General features: G+C 48.1%; 2 non-coding genes across 2 annotated transcripts; one reads left to right on the forward strand and one right to left on the reverse strand.

Moving 5' to 3' along the window:
* The first annotated feature begins 876 nt into the window (after positions 1–876).
* Positions 877–1,036, forward strand: LOC127584459 (U1 spliceosomal RNA). The gene has a single exon (XR_007958391.1). It is a non-coding gene; the product is annotated as a U1 spliceosomal RNA (small nuclear RNA).
* A 14,902-nt stretch (positions 1,037–15,938) lies between these two features.
* On the reverse strand, positions 15,939–16,013 carry trnan-guu (transfer RNA asparagine (anticodon GUU)). The gene has a single exon. It is a non-coding gene; the product is annotated as a tRNA-Asn (tRNA).
* Between the last annotated feature and the right edge of the window lie 3,830 nt (positions 16,014–19,843).

Here is a 19,843-nt window from a genome sequence, read left to right on the forward strand (position 1 = left end):
CAGGACCAGGGATGGGGCTAAACGGCGCATGCGCTCATGTCCGCCTGACGTCGCAGAGCGAACCCCATCCGGGGAACCGTTTCCCACTCTCTCCGACCCTGATAATGTGAGATAACTTTCCAAGGTTCCCGTCAACCCCCTTCTCTCCATGACAAATAACCCCACTCTGTCCAGTCTCTGCTGATAACGGAAAAAATCCAGCTCAGAAAACATCCTGCAGCCCCTCCTGTCACTCCCTCTGTCCAACGGGAATGTCCCATTTTTATGGCTGACCGGCCGGGTCCATTTTTTGTTGTAAATCTTCCGTGTCTGGGAATAAGAAGTTGGAATTTTCTCTTCCTTGGTAAGTTGCTGTGTTTGTCAAGGCAAATAGCAGAGAGCGGTTTCGATTCATCGGCCTCTGGGTTATGGGTTCAGTACGCTCCTGCTGCGCCACTCTGCTGTTGGTTAAACATTGTGGTATGTGGCTGCGCTATGAATGTTCCGCCGTACCTTCGACCATGTTTATTTGTTGTGTCTTTATCCTCGCTGACTTCTCTTTCTTGCCTGACATTTTCCTTCTGCCTCTCTTCACCTGTCGCTCTGTCTTCACTTCCCTGCTCTTTACTTCCTGCCCCATCCGGTCACTATCCCTGTGCTGTCTGTGCTCTCTCCCGATCGGATACCTCGTTCCCGACATTTCAGTAACGACTGTGTTTGACATGATTTCATTGAGCCTGTTACTGCGGCCCTGAACTCGGACATTCTGTTTATCTTCCTTTGTGTGTGTTAGGGATATAAAGGTCGGCGAATTAACGGCGGTTCTAATTCCCAGAGCAACGCGGCCGGACCAGGTAGTGACAGGTGGTGAGTAGATGGGGTGCTTCAGGGTCCAGTGTACTGACCCGGCAGGGGAATGACGGTGATCACAAGGCTTTTTTCCCGGGCTGAGGCTCGTCCAGTGCACTCCCGGTGGGCTAACGCCTGCCATGTCCGAAATGTGGGGCAGTCGAATATAAAATCTGTGGTGTTGGGGACTGCGTTTGCGCTTCCCTGATCTTCAGTCAAACCTTGGATTTGTTCTTACGGTATCCCGCGCCTCTTCTTCGTCGCCTGAGGGAACGGAGACTTTCAGCGTTCAGAGCGTGACTGATACTCCCGCCGGCCTTTTCAATTCTCTCGTCTCCGCCTCTCCAAATGATATTTCAATGGCATGATCATTTACCTGCACAGTTTGTTGTCCGCTCAGAACCCAGACCTGTGCTATGCCTCACCGAGACTTTGCACCTGAGCCGGAGAGGGCGAGTTTTCAACTCTCCCGCATGGGGCGGTTCAGTAACTGGCCGCAGGTGGTTATCCGCCCGTCCGCGAAGACCAGAGCTTCACTCCTGCACAAAGCGAACGAGTGAGTCATCCTCGGTGATATTTTCTTCTCACCCTGTGTCCTTGCCAGTGAGGCTCAGATCCCTAACCTGTATCAATAAAAGGATGATACTGCCCAAAGAGGCACATTTGTAGGAGATGATAACTATATTTGCACAAAGTGAACCGAGGTGCAACTCCTCAAGGAAAGGGTTGAGAGTCTGGAGCAGCAGCTTTATGACCTTCACCTGATTAGGGACAGCGAGCAGGAAATAGACAGGACTTAAAAGAGTTTGTAGAGAGTCCCTCTGTGGCGGTCCCCCTCGAAAATCGGTATCTCATCTTAGATTCCGTTGGAGAGGATGACCTGACAGAGGAAGACCTCTGCAACCAGGACCTTGGCACCATGCCCGGTACTGTGGTCCAGCGGAGAAAGAGAAATGCAATGGTTATTGGTGATTCTATAGTAAGGGGTACAGATAACAGATTCTGCGAAACCGACAATGAATCTCGGATGGTGTGTTCCCTCCCTGGTGCCAGGGTACGGGATATCACGGACCGGGTCCAGAATATTCTGAGGAGAGAGGCTGAGCAGCCAGAAATCTTGGTACATGTAGGTACCAAAGACATAGGTAGAAAAAGAGAAGAGGTCCTGAAGGAGGAATACAAGGCATTAAGGAGAAGGTTGAGAAGTAGGACCTCAAGGGTGGTAATTTAAGGATTACTACCTGTGCAACGTGCCAATGGTAGAAAGAATAGATAGCTCTGGCAGATGAATGCGTGGCTGAGTGACTGGTGAAGGGAGCAGGGCTTCAGGTATCTGGATCATTGGGACCATTTTTCAGGGAGGCATGACCTATTCGCTAAAGATGGGTTGCACCTAAACTCCAAAGGGTCCAATAATCTGGCGGGAATGTTTAATTTAGCTGTTGGGGAGGGTTTAAACTAATCTGGCAGGGGGATGGAAACCAGGATGTTAAGATACAAGATGTTAGGTTAAGGGAGGAGGTTTATAGAAACAAGTCCAAGACAGTGTGCAGTGAGGATGGCAAGAAAGACAGGCAGTTTTGAAGTCAGGATAATTTGCTGAACAATAGAAGTACAACAAACCAGGACGTTATGATACAGGATGTTAGGATGGAGGATGACGTATACAGAAAAATGTCTAAGATAGTGTGCAGTGAGGATGGTAAGAAGGACAGGCAGGTGAAAAGTCAGGATAATTTGCTGAACAATAGGAGTACAACAAAATCAATAGCAGATACTGGACTAAATGTACTATATTGAAATGCACGTAGCATTAGGAATAAAGTGGATGAACTAGTGGCACAGCTGCAGGTTAATAAATACAACATTGTGGCAATCACCGCGTCATGGCTTTATGACGAATGTGATTGGGAACTGAATGTCCAGGGATACACAGTGTACAGGAAGGATAGGCGGGTAGGCAGAGGGGGGGGGGGCGGTGTGGTCATGATGGTCAATAGTGATATAAAATCAAGGAAAGGAAGGAAATTGGGTCAGAAGAGGCGGAATCCTTATGGGTGGAGCTACGAAATAGCAAGTGTAAAAGGACAATAGTAGCAGTTATATGTAGGCCCCCTAATAGCAGTCAGGAAGTGGATGATAATTTGCAGTTTGAAATAGAAAAAGCTTGCCATAGTGACAATGTGAAGATAATTATGGGGGATTTTAACATGAAGGTGGACGGGGATATCCAGCAAGGCAGTGGAACTCAGGCGAGTGAGTTTGTGGAATGTCTATGGGATGATTCTTTGGAGCAACTTGTTGATGAACCCACCAGGGGATCGGCTGTTTTGGATTGGGCGCTGTGTAATGAACCGGAGGCGATTAGGGAACTAAAGGTAAAGGAATCATTGCGAACCAGTGATCACAATATGATTGAGTTCAGTTTCAAACTTGAGAAGGAGATCCTGATAACTGGTGTATCGATATTTCTGTGGAACAAAGGAAATTACAGTGGTATCAGAGAGGACTTTGCCCATATTGATTGGAAGAGTAAGCTAGCTGGAGGGAATTTCTACAAGTAATAAAGAAAATGCAGGATAGATATATTCCAAGAAAAAAAGGTTTTGAATGGAAGAAAGGCACAAATGTGGATAACGAGAGAGGTGAAGGCTAAAATAAAAGCAAAAGGGAGGGCATACAAGGAAGCAAAAATTAGTGGGAAAACGGAAGACTGGGTAACTTTTAAAAACTTGCAGAAAGAAACTAAGAAGCTCGTTAGGAAAGAAAAGATGAATTATGAAAGGAAGTTGGAAGACAACATTCGAAAGGATACCAGGAGTTTTTTTCCCAATATATAAGGAGTGAAAGACAGACACGGTCTGATAAAGGAAAAATCGATAACGGCGCGGGAGATAGTATAATGGATGATAAAGAGATGGCGGAAGAACTAAATGAGTATTTCGTATCGGTCTTCACTGTGGAGGACATCAGCAATATACTGGTTAGCCAGGGGACTCACGGCATGGAACTGAGTTTAGTTAAGATTACTAGGGAGAAGGTGCTAGGAAAACTAAATGGGCAAAAGACTGATAAGTCTCCCGGACCAGATGAGGTGCATCCCCGGGTTCTGTTGAAGGTGGCTTTAGAGATAGCGGAGGCACTGGTGATAATTCTCCAGGAATCGATAGACTCCGACATGGTTCCTGAAGACTGGAGGGTCGCAAATGTAGTTCCGCTGTATAAGAAGGGTGGGAGGCAGCATAAAGAAAATTACAGACCTATTAGTATGACGTCAGTGGTGGGAAAGTTATTGGAATCGATCCTCAAGGATAGGGTTATGGAACACCTATAGGTGCAAGGCAGATTATGTCCTAGCCAACATGGTTTTGTGAAGGGAAGATGCTGCCTGACCAACCTATTGGAGATTTTTGAAAATTCACAGGTAGGGTGGATAAGGAAGAGGCTGTAGATGTTGTGTATTTAGACTTTCAAAAGGCCTTCGACAAGGTGCCGCATAAGAGACTGATTAATAAGGTGAGAGGTCATGGAATTACAGGTAGGATAACAGAATGGGTGGAGCATTGGCTGGTTGGCAGGAAACAAAGGGTAGGAATAATAGGATCTTGGTCTGGTTGGCTACCGGTTTTTAGTGGTGTTCCGCAGGGTTCGGTGTCGGGGCCGCTTCTTTTTACCTTGTACATTAACGATTTGGATGATGGAGTAAATGGTTTTGTGGCTAAGTTTGTGGATGACACCAAGATAGGTGGAGGAGTAGGGAGTATTGAGGAGAGAGAAAGGTTGCAGAGAGACCTAGATAGTTTAGGAGAATGGGCAAGGAAATGGCAGATCAGATTCAATGTTGAGAAGTGTGCAGTTGTACACTTTAGAAACAGAAAAAAACGGGGAGATTATTATCTGGAAGGAGAAAAAATTCAAAGTACAAAGTACAAAGGGACTTGCGGGTACTCGTGCAGGATACCTTAAAGGTTAACCACCAGGTTAGATCGGTGGTAAAGAAAGCGAATGCTCTGTTGGCATTCATTTCGAGAGGTATAGTGTATAAAATTAAGGAAGTGTTGGTGAGGCTCTACGGGGCACTAGTGAGGCCTCATTTGGAATACAGTGCACATTTTGGGCCCCATATCTTAGGAAAGATGTGCTGATGTTGGAGATGGTTCAGAGGAGATTTACGAGGATAATTCCAGGAATGAAAGGGCTTACGTATTATAAACGTTTGATGGCACTTGGACTGTACTCATTGGGGTACAGAAGAATGAGGGGACCTCATAGAGACATTTAAAATGTTAAAAGGACTGGACAGAGTAGATACGGTTCGGCGGTTTTCCCTTGGTGGGTGAGTCCAGGACCAGAGGGCACTATCTTAGAATTAGAGGGTACAGGCATAAAACAGAGATGAGGAGAAATTTCTTTAGCCAGACGGTGGTGAATTTGTGGAATTCCTTGCCAGGTACAGCAGTGGAGTACCGATCATTGGAGACGTTTAAGTAAGAGATAGATAAATATCTGAATAGTCGGAGTATCAAGGGATATGGGGATAAGGTCGGAAATTGGGGTTAGAATAGTTTTTTTTTCACCTGCCCGTGCCCCAATTTCTCATTTATTTTTCGTTTTTCCCTGAAGCAGACTCGATAGGCCGAATGGTCTACTTCTGCTCCCTTGTCTTGTGATCTTGTGATGATGAGCGAAATATTGGAAGTGATTTATCCCTGCAAGATGTCACTTTTCTAGCTCACTGGGAGCTCGGGGTAAGATCACATTTCTCCAGGAATTCCAGCACATTGTTTAAAATTCACTGTCACCATCGTGGAGGTGCCGGACATTGAAGCCGCAACCTCATACATGCATAGCATGCGCTCTCCCACTGAGCTACTACCCCGTCACAAGTGAGCAGGTTCTGAGACACAAGAGACTACGGATGCTGCAATTTAGATCAGTAAACAATATACTGGAGGAACTCAGCGGGTCGGGCAGCTGAAGAAAATGGACAGTCGACCTTCGGGTCCAGATGATGGATCACGACCCGAAACGTCCACAGTCCATTAACCTCCACAGATGCTGCCTGACCGCTGAGTTCCTCCAGTGCTTGGTGTGTTGTTCCAGATTCCAGCATCTGCAGTCCCTTGTGTTAACAGTCCGTTGCAGCCAATCAGCGCCCTGCGCCGGGCCCAGCTGATTTAAATCGCTCCCTCTGCCCGCTGAGGGAATGGGGCTCAGAAGCGGAGCTGCAGCAGACAGCGCACGTGCTCTGCTGCCGGCTGTCTATCAGGGCCAGGGTAGGGCTAACGCGCTGCATGCGCTCTTGTTCGCCTGAATCATGGAGCTGGATCCTCCCGGACCTTACCCGAGTTCACTATGATCAGAGTCAGAGCGAATGTTCCGGGGCTAGGGGAGGGACAGGGCGGCTTTAAACCTGGGATCCGTCCACTTTAAAAACATATCCACTTGGGATCGTTCTCTGCAAAATGTTTCAGCTGTCTCTGAGGCCGAACACAAAGTACCATCTTCTTGTGAGACACTCCCGTTCGAGCTTACTGCAGACCGGGCTGTTCTACATTGTAAGTCTCCGATGAACTGATCACTTAAACAACAAACCCGTTACAACTTTTACAATATTTTTATTCAAAATTCTCTTGTATTTCCAGTTAACTTGGGAAACAGAAATAAACATCTCCCCGTTGGGGAATTGAACCCTAGTCTACCGCGTGACAGGCGGGGATACATACCACTATACTAACGAGGATGCGATAGAACGATGTAGCCTATCTTTCGGTTGTCAGGGTACAGGAAGAATCACAGGATCATAACTATTTTTATTCGTTGACTGCAAGGCAGGGTCCTTTCAGATTACCACCTCATTGTGTGACTGTAAGGTCTAGGATTCTCCAGAGATTCAGTCTCTTATTGAGCGTACTTTGGGCGACCTTTTGGGGCTCAACTGCGTGTGATTGGAAATAACATATACAATCAGGATTTAATGTCCCATTTTCAGATGTGAGAGGCAGGAAAATATGTGTACTTTATCGACTATTTCAGGGATCTACTCTCACCTCAGTCCGATCCAGGATGAATCATCACTGGGTGCTGTGCAACTACGGTCTTTTGGAGGGTGGCGACATCAATTGGACGGAACAGGGACTGCAGCAGAGTGAGGAATAACCCGTCAGAAAGCAGCTCGGGGACTGGTGATCGAGTCACAGAATCAAACAGCACTGGAGACGGTCCAGTATACGAATCACCTGCCGCATCATGGAGTGCTGTTGGTATAGTGGTGAGAATAGTTGCCTTCCAATCCATTGACCCGGGTTTGATTCCCGGCCATTGCAGGTTGTTTTAATTGCCTCAGAATTCAACCTTCGGCAGAACACGAGGTGAGTGTAAGAGAGTCCCATTGCTGTTTCATTAACTATCACTTACTGTGGGCAGGCCAGTGGATCAGGGTAGGAATTCCGACCCTCAATTTTTCCCTAAAAATCATGAACGGATCACTGCAGCTTCCTGCTCTCACTCTGTCCCAGATTCCCATCACAAATTAGGACACATGTGGTCTCTCCATTACAGGAAGGATGGGGAGGCTTTGAAAAAGGTGCGGGGAAGGTTTACCAGGACGCTGGCTGGATTGGAGGTTATAAGCTATAAGAAGAGGTTGGACAAACGTGGGTTGTTTTCTCTGGAGCGCCAGGAGCTGAAGGGAGATCTGATAGAGGTTTTTCAAATTTGAGAGGCACAGATAAGGCACTGAGTCCGAATAATTTTCCCAGGGTAAATATGTAAAATACTGGAGGGCATGCATTTAACGTGAGAGTGGGAAGTTCAAGGGAGATGTGTGTGTCACGCGATAGTGAAGGCAGGAATAGGAGGAGGTGGCAGATAAATGCGTGGCTGAGAAGCTGGTGCAGGAGGGAGGGTTTTAGATTTCTAGATCATTGGGATCTCTTCTCGGGAATGTGGGCCTGTACAGAGAGGACCAGTTACACCCGAATCAGAAGGGGGCCAATATCCTTGCGCCGAGATTTGCTAGGGTGGTTTGGGAGGGTTTAAACTAGTTTGTATGGGGGAAGGGAACCGGAGGAGTAGGTCAGAGGAAGAAGGGGATGGGGAGAAGTTAGATCAAACAGGTCGAGAAGCTTTGGGGAAGGAGAAGCAGAATACAGGCTATAAAAGAATTGCCAGGAATAAGGGGGATGAACTGAGGGCTTGGATAAGTATGGGGGACAATGATATCATGGCTATTACTGAGACGTGGCTGAGGTCAGGACAGGAGTGGATATTGAATGTTCCTGGTTTTCGGTGTTTTAAGAGGGATAGGGAAGGGGGGAGAAGAGGAGGAGGGGTGTTGATACCGGTCAGGGACACTGTTACGGCTGTGGAAAAGATGGATGTTGTAGAAGGATCATCTCTAGAGTCCGTATGGGTGGAATTAAGGAACAAGAAAGGAACAGTTACTCTACTAGGAGTATTATATAGGCCCCTTTGTAACAGTAGAGATATGGAAGAGCAGATTGGCAGGCAGTGTTTGGAGAGAAGCAAAAATAACAGGGTTGTTATAATGGGAGACTTCAACTTCCCAAATATAGACTGGAACCTGCTTAGTACCAAAGGTTTAGATGGCACGGAATTTGTTAAATGTGTCCAAAAGGGATTCCTGACGCAGTATGTTGACAGGCCGACTAGAGGGAATGCCATGTTAGATCTAGTTTTAGGAAATGAACCGGGACAGGTGAAGGATCTATTGGTGGGTGAGCATTTGGGGGACAGTGACCATTGCTCCATAACCTTTAAAATTGTCATGGAAAGGGACAGGTGCAGAGAGGAAAAGAGCATTTTTAATTGGGGAAGGGCAAACTATGAGGCTATAAGGAGAGAACTTGGGAGTGTAAATTGTGATGTCCTTTTGAAGGAAAATGTACCATGGAGATGTGGTCAATATTCAGGGATATTATGTAGGATGTTAGGGATAGATATGTCCTGGTGAGGCAGAAGAGGAATGGCAGGATGAAGGAACCGTGGGCGACGATAGAGGTGGAACTACTTGTTAGGGAGAAGAAGGTAGCGTACAGGATGTATAAGCAGCAAGGTTCAGACAGGGCCCGTGAGGAATATAGGGTAGCGAGGAAGTAACTTAAGAAAGGGCTGAGGAGAGCTAGAGGGGATATGAAAAGGCGTTGGCGAGTAGGGTTAAGGACAATTCCAAGGCCTTTTTCAAGTACGTGAAGGGTAGGAGGATGGCTAGGATAAAGGTAGGTCCGATTAAAGACGAAGGTGGGAGAATTTTTCTGGAGGCGTCGGAAGTGGGAGAAGTTCTCAATGAGTATTTCTCTTTGGTATTCACCAAGGAGAGGGGTCTCGATGACGCGGAAGGGAGTGCTGGTAGGGGTAATGTTATCGAGGTTGTAGATATCAAGAGAGAGGATGTGTTGAAGTTGTTAAATAATATTAAGACAGATAAATCTCCGGGGCTTGATGGGAATTTCCCCAGGATGCTTCCAGAGGCTCGGGAGGAGATTGTTGATCCGCTGCTAAGGATCGTTGAGTCCTCGTTGTCCATGGGGATGGTGCCAGAGGATTGGAGGGTTGCGAATGTTGTCCCCTTGTTCCAAAAAAATGTAATAGGGATAGGCCAGGGAATTATAGACCGGTGAGTCTCAAGTCTGTGCTGGGTAAGCTGTTAGAAAGGATTCTTAGGGATAGGATTTATGAACACCTAGAGAATCATGGACTGATTAGGGACAGCCAGCATGGCTTTGTGAAGGGAAGATCTTGCCTCACAAGCCTGATAGAGTTATTTTAGGAGGTGACCAGGGAGATCGATGAGGGCAGTGCGGTGGATGTGGTTTACATGGATTTTAGTAAGGCTTTTGATAAGGTTCCTCATGGTAGACTTCTTCAGAAGGTCAGGGGCCAAGGGATCCAAGAAAGCTTGGCTGTGTGGATTACGAATTAGCTTGCAAGTAGAAAGCAGAGGGTTGTGGTGGAAGGAGTGCCCTGGGATTAGAGGGTAGTGATTAGTAGTGTCCCGCAGGGATCAGTTCTGGGACCTATACTTTTTGTGAGGTTTATAGATGACTTAGTTGAGGGGGTGGAGGGTTGGGTTAGTAAGTTTGCGGACTACACTAAGATCGGCGGTGTTGTGGATAGTGTGGAGGGCTGTTGGAGCTTACAGAGGGATATTGATAGGATGCGGAGCTGGGCTGACAAGTGGCAGATGGAGTTCAATCCGGAGAAGTGTGAGATGACACACTTTGGAAGGACAAACTCCAGGGCCGAGTACAGGGTAAATGGCAAGGTACTTGGCAGTGTGGAGGAGCAGAGTAATCTGGGGGTTCATATTCACAGTTCATTGAAAGTTGCCACACAGGTGGAAAGAGCAGTTAAGAAGCCCAATGTGATGTTGGCTTTCATAAATCGAGGGATTGAGTTCAAGAGCCGCGAGGTGATGATGCAGATTTAAAAAACTCTAGTTAAGCCACACTTAGAGTACTGTGTTCAGTTCTTGTCGCCTCATTATAGGAAGCATGTGGAGGCGGTGGAGAGGGTGCAGAGGAGATTTACCAGGATGCTGCCTGGATTAGAGAGTATTGAATATGAGGAGAGGCTTAATGTGCTAGGGCTTTATTCACTGGAAAGGAGGAGGATGAGAGGAGACATGATAGAGGTATATAAAATATTGAGAGCAAGACAGTCAGCGCCTACTTACTACGGCACCAATGCTCAAGACGTAAGAACATGGCTTTAAGGTTATGGGTAGGAGGTTCAGGGGAGATGTCAGGGAGAGGTTTTTCACGCAGAGAGTGGTTGGTGCATGGAATGCTCTGCCTGGGGTGGTGGTGGAGGCAGATACATTGAACAGGTTCAAGAGCTTGTTGGATAGGCATATGGAGGAGTGTGTGATGCGGGGGGATATGCGGAATGAAGGGTTTAGGTAGTGTGAGGGTGGTTTGATGGACGGCACAACATGGAAGGGCCGAAGGGCCTGTTTTGTGCTGTATGGTTCTATGATTCTATGGTTAAGTGTTTTACACAGACAGCTGTCAGTGCCTGGGACGGGCTGTTGGAGTACAAAGGGAAGCAGGTGCGATAGCAATGTTGAACCCGCTGTTAGATAAGCCCATGAATCTGCAGGGAGTGCAGGGATATGGATCATGTACAGGCAGAATAGTTTAGTCTAATTCTACATCGTGTTCGGCATAGACATGGTAGGCCGCATGGCCTATCCTTGTGCTGTACTGTTCTATGTTCTATGATCCCAACATTTCCCAGATGACGTGTTGGCACTGAGTGACGTCAGTCTATTCACCCCCAGCTCCCTGTCTATCCCTGTGCAATCTCTCCCCTCACTCCCCCTCCGTTTCGACACGGTCTACACCCTGCTTCTGCAGTTACAGGTGTAAAACATGGTCACAGGGTCACACAGCATAGAAACAGGCCCTTCGGCCCACCGTGTCCAGACCGACCATTACATTTCCGACTGTGCTAAACACCTTGTCCAGCACTCGTCTCACAAACACCTCTACATTAGTGATGAAAATGCTCATCTGGATACTTCATCAATGTTGTGACAGTTACTGCCTCCGCCGCCCCCTCTGGTCGTGCGGCCCAGACACCAACCACCCTTCGGATGAATAACTTCCTAAGACTGTCACCAAACCCTTTCCCCGTCCCGGAAACGGAAATTTCTGCCCGTCACCCGTCTGTCATTGTGCCTCCGCGATTCCACTTTCCATGGGTAGAGCCGGCCTGCCCTGTATGTCCTACAGCCCCGTCACGTGATGTGTTTGGTCTCACCCTGTCAGAGATGTTCCACTTGTTCTCCCCACTGCCCACTCTCCACTTTCTCAGCTGCTGAACATTCACTTGTTCTCTCTCTGTCCCGGTTCTAATGACGGGTCCCGGGAGTGAAACTTTTGATTTCCATAGACGCTGCCTGACCTGTTGAGTGTTTTCAGCACTTTCCGTTCTGCAGCAGAGAACAGCCTCATGCAGCAGAGAATATTGTGTATTGGACGAGAGCTGAGCACAACAGGGATTGTCGTTGTACCCTCCGGATCTGTCCGCATAAAATGAGAGATATAATATTGAAACGCAAGGTTTTCATTCTAAGTGAAGTGAAATGTATATTGTGGGGATGTGTGACGTGACAGCGTCCTGTTGTAAAATGTTCAGCTGAAGAATAGCAGAGGATCGTTTCAATCCATAGACCTCTGGGTTATGGGACCAGCACGCTTCCGTTGCGCCACTCTGCTGCTACACAAGCAAAGTGCATGTTCCTGTATTTCTTCTTTCATTCTCTTTTGCCGTTTTCCTTTCCGACTTTACACTGTTTTTTTTGCTGGCTTCTCTTTTCTTTCTCCTCACTTACTACTTTATCTCTTCCCATAATCTCTCTCTCTCTCTCTCTTCTCTCTCTCTCTCTCCTTCCTTTCTTTTTCCTTACACCCTGTCCCATTCCGTTACCATCTCTGTGCTGTCTGTACTCTGTCCCCGTTGGATCCCCTTTCCCAATATTTCAGCAATAACTGTTTTTGACATTATTTAATTGACACTGTTACTGCGGCCCTGTTGTCGGACATTTTGTTTCTCTTCTTCCGTGTCTCTTCCGCCTTCTTTCGGTCAAATATGAATGTACAGAGCAGAGGACACAGTCTGTGCTGCAATGGGGGATGATCCAGGGATACTTTGGTCACCCCGCGGGAAGCCAAGCAATGGCTTCACCCACATCTGGTGGTGGCTCATTTTGTCGAATTCCGAGGTCTCATTAACTTCCCACACCTGTCACTATAATTCCATAAATGTCAGATGTCCTTGTGTTGAAGGTCCAGCAGCTCACTTCGTCTCTTTGTGACCCTCCTGATGCAGGTTGTCGACCGGAAACGTCGACAATTTCTTTCCTCTCACGGATGATGTTTGACTCCTTGAGTTCCTCCAACATCGAACAAGGAACAGCACAACACAGGAACAGGCCCTTCGGCCCACAATACAGTACCGAACTATTTAAATTATTAATCAAATTCCCAACTAAACTAATTCCTTCTGCCTGCACAATGTCCATAACCTTCCATTTCCTGCACATCCATGCACCTAAGAGCCTGTTGAACGCCCCTTTCGTATTTGCCTCAAACACCACCCCAGGCAGCGCATTCCACTCACCCACAACACTCTGTGTAAAAAAAAGCCCCGCACTTCTCCTTTGAACTTACCCCTCTCACCTTCAGTGCACATTCTCTGGTATTGCACGTGGTAAGATTAAGAAGCACATCTATGGCAGTTGGCGATGTAAATATTAGAGGTGAGTTATCCGTGTCAGATGTCACTTTCCCAGCTATCTGTGGCTTGGGCCCACATCACGTTTGGATTTTACTGGCCGGATCCGTTCTGAGGTCAGTCGGATGTCTCACCAGGAACGTTCACCGGGAATTGTTCAAAATTCAAGGTCACCAGCATGGAGATGCCAAGGATTGAACTCGGGACCTCATATATGCAAAACATGCGTGCCCCCACTGAGCTGCATCCCCACGGCCACTCCGTAATTTAAAAAAAAGCCGCTGCTTGCTGTGTCTCAACTGTTGATCAAAAGACGTAGACGTTGGAACATAGAGAGTAGGGCTGCCACCGGCCTTTCGGCACTTCACCATTCAGTGCGATCATGGTTGATCAATCCTCTATCCCTTTCTCTCCCCAAACCTCGTGGGATGAAACCATTTAGATTCCAACTGAATTATCGAAGAGCCAAAATTAAATCAAAACACGATAGTCCCGGCAAGTCAGTCAGTTCCAAGGATATCGCCAGAGGAAGCACACACATCCCTATGAAAGGGAAGCGGAACATCGGGGCTCCCGGACGTGAGACCCCGCAGGGAGGCAGCAGCAGGGAGCGTCCGCCTCCGGACAGCGCAGTGTTACCCAGCTGATTTTGACAAGCACAGCAAAAGCTGCTGGTTCGCCAGCGTCCCTGAACCATAGAACCATACAGCACAAAACAGGCCCTTCGGCCCACCGTGTCGTGCCGTCCATCAGACCACCCTCACACTACCTAACCCCTTCCTCCCGCATATCCCTCTATCTCACGTTCCTCCATATGCCTATCCAACAAGCTCTTGAACCTGTTCAATGTATCTGCCTCCACCACCACCCCAGGCAGTGCATTCCATGCACCAACCACTCTCTGGGTGAAAGACCTCCCTCTGACATCTCCCCTGAACATCCCACCCATAACCGTAAAGCCATGACCTCTCGTCTTGAGCATTGGTGCCCAGGGAAGGAGGCGCTGACTGTCTACTCTATCTATTCCTCTCAATATTTTATATACCTCTATCATGTCTCCTCTCATCCTCCTCCTTTACAGTGAATAAAGCCCTAGCACCTTAAGCCTCTCCTCATATTCAATACCCTCCAATCCAGGAAGCATCCTGGTAAATCTCCTCTGCACCCTCTCCAATGCCTCCACATCCTTCCTATAATGAGGCGACCAGAACTGAACACAGTACTCTAAATGTGGCCTAACTAGAGTTTTGTAAAGCTGCATCATAAGATCGCGGCTCTTAAACTCAATCCCTCGATTTATGAAAGCCAACATCCCATTGGCCTTCTTAAGTGCCCTTTCCACCTGTGAGGCAACTTTCAATGAACTGTGAATATGAACCCCCAGATCCCTCTGCTCCTCCACACTGCCAAGTACCTTGCCGTTTACCCTGTACTCGGCCCTGGAGTTTGTCCTTCCATAGTGTACCACCTCACACTTCTCCGGATTGAACTCCATCTGCCACTTGTCAGCCCAGCTCTGCATCCTATCAATATCCCTCTGTAAGCTCCAACAGGCCTCCACACTATCCACAACACCGCCTATCTTAGTGTCGTCCGCAGAATTACTAACCCAGCCCTCCACCCCCTCTTCTAAGTCATCTATAAATATCACAAATAGTATAGGTCCCAGAACTGATCCCTGCGGGACACCACTAGTCACTTCTCTCCAATCCGAGGGCACTCCTTCCACCACAACCCTCTGCTTTCTACATGCAAGCCAATTCCTAATCCACACAGCCAAGCTTCCTTGGATCCCTCGGCCTCTGACCTTCTGAAGAAGCCTACCATGAGGAACCTTATCAAATGCCTTACTGAAATCCATGTAAACCACATCCACCACACTGTCCTCATCAATCTGCCTGGTCACCTCCTCAAAGAACTCTATCAGGCTTGTGAGGCAAGATCTTCCCTTCACAAAGCCATGCTGGCTGTCCCTAATCAGTCCATGATTCTCTAGGTGTTCATAAATCCTATCCCTGAGAATCATTTCTAACAGCTTACCCACCACAGACGTGAGACGCACCGGTCTATAATTCCCTGGCCTATCCCTATTACCTTTTTTGAACAAGGGGACAACATTCGCAATTCTCCAATCCTCCGGCACCACCGCCGTAGACAACGAGGACTCAAAGATCCTTACCAGCGGTTCAGCATTCTCCTCCCTAGCCTCTCGAAGCAGCCTGGGGAAAATCCCGTCAGGCCCCGGAGATTTATCTGTCTTAATATTATTTAACGACTCTAACACATCCTCTCTCTTGATATCAACATCCTCTAGAACATTACCCCTACCAGCACTCCCTTCTGCATCATCAAGACCCCTCTCCCTGGTGAATACCGAAGAGAAGTACTCATTCAGAACTTCTCCCACTTCCGCGGCTTCCAGGCAAATTCTCCCACCTTTGTCCTTAATCGGACCTACCTTCATCCTAACCATCCTCCTACCCTTCACGTACTTGAAAAAGGCCTTGGGATTTTCCTTAACCCTACTAGCCAAAGCCTTTTCATGTCCCCTTCTAGCTCTCCTCAGCCCTTTCTTAATATCCTTCCTCGCTACCTTATATTCCTCACGGGCCCTTTCTGAACCTTGCTGCCTATACCTCACATATGTTACCTTCTTCTCCCTAACAAGTCGTTCCAACTCTCTCGTCACCCACGGTTCCTTCACCACGCCATTCATTCTCTGCCTCACCGGGACATATTTATCCATAACATCCTGCATAAGATCCCTGAATATCGACCACATCACCATGGTACATTTTACCTTCATTAAGGACATCCCAATTTACACTCCCAAGTTCTCTCCTTATAGCCTGGCCTGGGTGGGTTCGAACCACCAACCTTTCGGTTAACAGCCGAACGCGCTGACTGATTGCGCCACAGAGTCAAGCTGAAGGAAGAGGTGATGAATAACAGTCCTGATGAAAGGTCTCGGCCTGAAACGCCGACTTTTTATTTCTCTCAGGACCATTTCGTTTGTGTTAATGAATGATTTATTGCCGGGTTGGGAGGCGGCTACGAGGGACTGGAGCTGGGATCCGGCTTTTCACAAGCTACATCAATTATTTGGTTCCGGGGATCACGGAAAAATATATAATAGAGAAAATGCTGGAAACACGTAGTCGGCAACATTCTAACTGGGAGGGGAAACCCCAATGGATTTCTAGTCCATCGCCTTAACCACTCTGGCCACGATTACCACTTGACCCACAGCTGGGCAGACAGTAGGACATCGGCCATTGGATGAAATCAGCTGATCCCAGGACGGACGGGCACAGCACCGATCTCGCAGTCAGAGAAACATGACTGATCCTGAACTACAAGTAGAAACTGCTGGAAACACTCAGCAGGTCAGTCAGCGTCTGTGGAAGGAGAAACGAAGTTAACGTTTCAGGTCGATGACCTTTCACCCTGAACTACAGGTGGCAAGTTGGACGGTGGGAGATCACTTAGAGGGGGACAGGGTTTCTTCACGCCGACACCACACCCCGAGATCTCCCAGTTTGCTCTCAGCCTCTGAATGTGGGCATCAGCAGCAGGGGCATCGTTTTATTTTTATTTTAAATTTTATTCACTGCGTGGTCACAGGCCCTTCCGGCCCAACGAGTCCGCGCCGACCATTCTAAAACCAAATTAACCTACCCGTACGTCTTTGGAATGTGGGAGGAAACCGGATCACCGGGGGGAAACCCACGCAGACACGGGAGAACGTACAAACTCCTTACAGACAGGGACGGGAATCGAACTCCCATCGCTGGCGCTGTAATAGCGTCGCTCTAACCGCTACGCTACCGTGCCGACCTAGCTGCCCTGGACAAGTTGGAGCCGGGCCGCCTCCCTTTGCAGCTGCGTTCCGTGTAGTGAGGGAGCTCCCATTGGTCTCTCAATGACGTGGCTCCAGGATCCTGACCTGGCGCCCAGGCAGTGATGGCGATGCGTGAACCTGCAGGTGGCCTGAGCTGGGCGGCCGGGCCGGTTTCACTCCCCTCCTCCTTTCTAATCTACCCGACGGTCTTGCCGGGCCGCTTCAGAGGGCAGTCACCAGGTAACCCTATTTGGTATGGGCTGGAGTCAGATACAGTCCAGAGCGGATGAGGTCGGCGGGTTTTCGTCCCCCAGTACCCGAGAGTCAGCAGGTGGGAGAGACTGCGATCGGTTGGTGGGGCTGAACTGATGTCCCGTTTGTTGTCAAAGTGTATTGACCGGACACGTCTCTCTTCTATCTCCAAGGGCGCTGCGTGTCCTGCTGAGTTTTACAACATGTTTTTCTTGCCATATCAAATTTCCAGCAACTACAGTATTTATGGGCGGTTTGGACCTGACTGGATATACAAGGGCGGACATGGACTGGGGCGAGACTGACATCAGTGCGTTAAATTCTCCCCTGATTTAATGGGTATTAAGAGGCTGGAGGAGCCTTGGTGTTCAAGTACAGAGAGCCTTAACGTGACAGCTAATGCAGGTAAGAGTGCGCCGCATCTAAACGGGGAGTTCCTTCATGACGCGGTGCCTGGAATTTAACAGCATGGTGGCTTTGTTCCAAACATGTCAGAGCTTGAGTCGGCCCACACTGGAGTGTTTTGTGTAGTTCTGTTCGCCACACTGTAGGGAGGGCAAGATTTCGCTGGAGAGGGTGCAGAGAAGATTCACCACGATGTCTCTTCCATTATAAATGTTGTTCCCTTTCGAACAGCGGAGGTTGCGACGTGATGTAATTGGGGTACGTGAAGTGACAAAGGAAAAAGATGCCGCTCCCGTTGGCGATGGGACTGGAACAAGAGTACCTGGACTGGAGGTGAATTATCGGAAAACGACGGGGGGGGGGAGGGGGGGCTGAACACCGAAGTAACAGGGAATGTGGCCTGAGACAGGAGAGGGAATTCTAACGTTCAGTGCGCGTGCTCAGGAAACAAACGGGAATATTCCTGTGGAACAGGGAGTGTGACTGAGACTCAGAATGAAGACATGAAATCGGTCTGTGCAAAAGAAAGGGACAGGTTCTCCCTCGGGAATGGAGGGGGTGTGAGGACGGAGATTCCAAAGGGTAAACATAGACAGGAGCGAGTGGTCACTCAGTGTGAGCACATCATCTGGGACATGCCAGGCACCTGTAGTGAAGAAGTGATCTCTCTTACACTCATTACCAATCTCAATTTTTGAGAAATGTATGAATTTCTACTCGGAAATTAACCCCTGACTGTGCTGACGCGGCGAATCTCATCTTTTGCAGCTTCAGATGTCCTCAATTTAAATGTGTCCGCCTTTGCAGTTCCTGTTCCGTCCACCTGATGTCCCCATCCTCCAACAGATTGCATTTGCACAACGCAGAGGAATTATTCAGCTGAGAGTCGACACCTGCAGCAGCTGATTAATTGTGAATAGAGTGTCTTGTAACTCACATCAGCTGTGAATCAATCAAAACTCTAGCTTTTCAATGATACTCAGTTTACGCCAAAATTAAGTCTCACTCCCGGCAAGTCTCCAAGAGGAGAGATTTCTAATAATATCCGAGAGCACTCCGATCTCACGATGGTCATAATGTTTCGGTCGCTGACTCAGTTTAGTTTCTGGTCAATTTAAACACTCGGGGTTTTGGTATTCGGGGACTCAGTGATGGTCTTGGTGAACACAGGAATGGGATGCTTCATTTGCGGGGAGTGGGAAGATAACTAAGTCGTCAGCGATCATCCCTACTTGTGATGGAAGGAAAGACGTTGATGAAACAGCTTAATGTGGCTGAGCTTGGGGGCGAAATACTGCAGTGATGACCTGGAGCTGGGATGATGGACAGCTGACAGCTACAACAGTTATCCACTGCGCGGGAGATAACTCTGACCCTTGCAGTGTCTTCTTTTTGGTTCCCGTTAACTTCAGTTGGAACAACACTTGATGCCGTGCTTTGTCAAAGGCTGCATTCTTTTCAACTGTAGACACCCTCTGAGTTGTACTGGAGGAAGTGAATAATTGTTGGTGACCTTCCAAAAATCATTGGCCTCTGGAACAGTTCGCTCTTCTACAGGTCGCTTCTGTCCCACAGAGATCCCAGTGGTCCAAACATCTAAAGCCCTCCTGCCACATGAACTCTTCAGCCGCGAATTTGTCTGCCATATCGCCCTGTTCTTACCCTCAATCGCAGTGGCACGACGAGTAATACAGATATCACTACCCTTAAGGTCCTCCTTTGTATCCTGTGTCCTGACTCCCGATATACTCTCTGCAGGACCTCATCCCTTTTTCCGTCTGTGTCATTGGTCCGAATGTGTGCAATAATTTCTGTCTGCCTACCCTCACTCTTGAGAATGTTCTGCAACCGCTCAGAGGCATCCTCTACGCTGGCACCAGGGAGGCATCACATCATCCTAGAGTACGTTTTGCGGCAACAGGATCTCCTGTCTGCCTCCGAATTACCTAGTCTAATATTACTATTGTGGTTCTGCTTTCAAGCTTCCTTGCTGCGCTTCAGAACCTGTCATGGTGCCACAGTGAGACGACGCTCTCTGGAGTTCAGTGAGTGAGAGGTGATCTCATTGCTACTCACACTGTATGGACCCACGGGTTTCTGTCAGAAGCCGATGGATGATTTGTAGAACTAATGAGAGTGAAAATTAAAAAAAAACTCGTATTGCAGAAACATAAAACAGTCACAGGAAATGCTGAAATAATAAGCAGATGAGGCCACATCTGTGGGAAGAGAAAGGATCTCACGTTTCAGGTCAAA

This window comes from Pristis pectinata, chromosome 29 (assembly GCF_009764475.1).
Source record: "Pristis pectinata isolate sPriPec2 chromosome 29, sPriPec2.1.pri, whole genome shotgun sequence".
In the NCBI taxonomy this organism is placed as follows: domain Eukaryota; kingdom Metazoa; phylum Chordata; class Chondrichthyes; order Rhinopristiformes; family Pristidae; genus Pristis; species Pristis pectinata.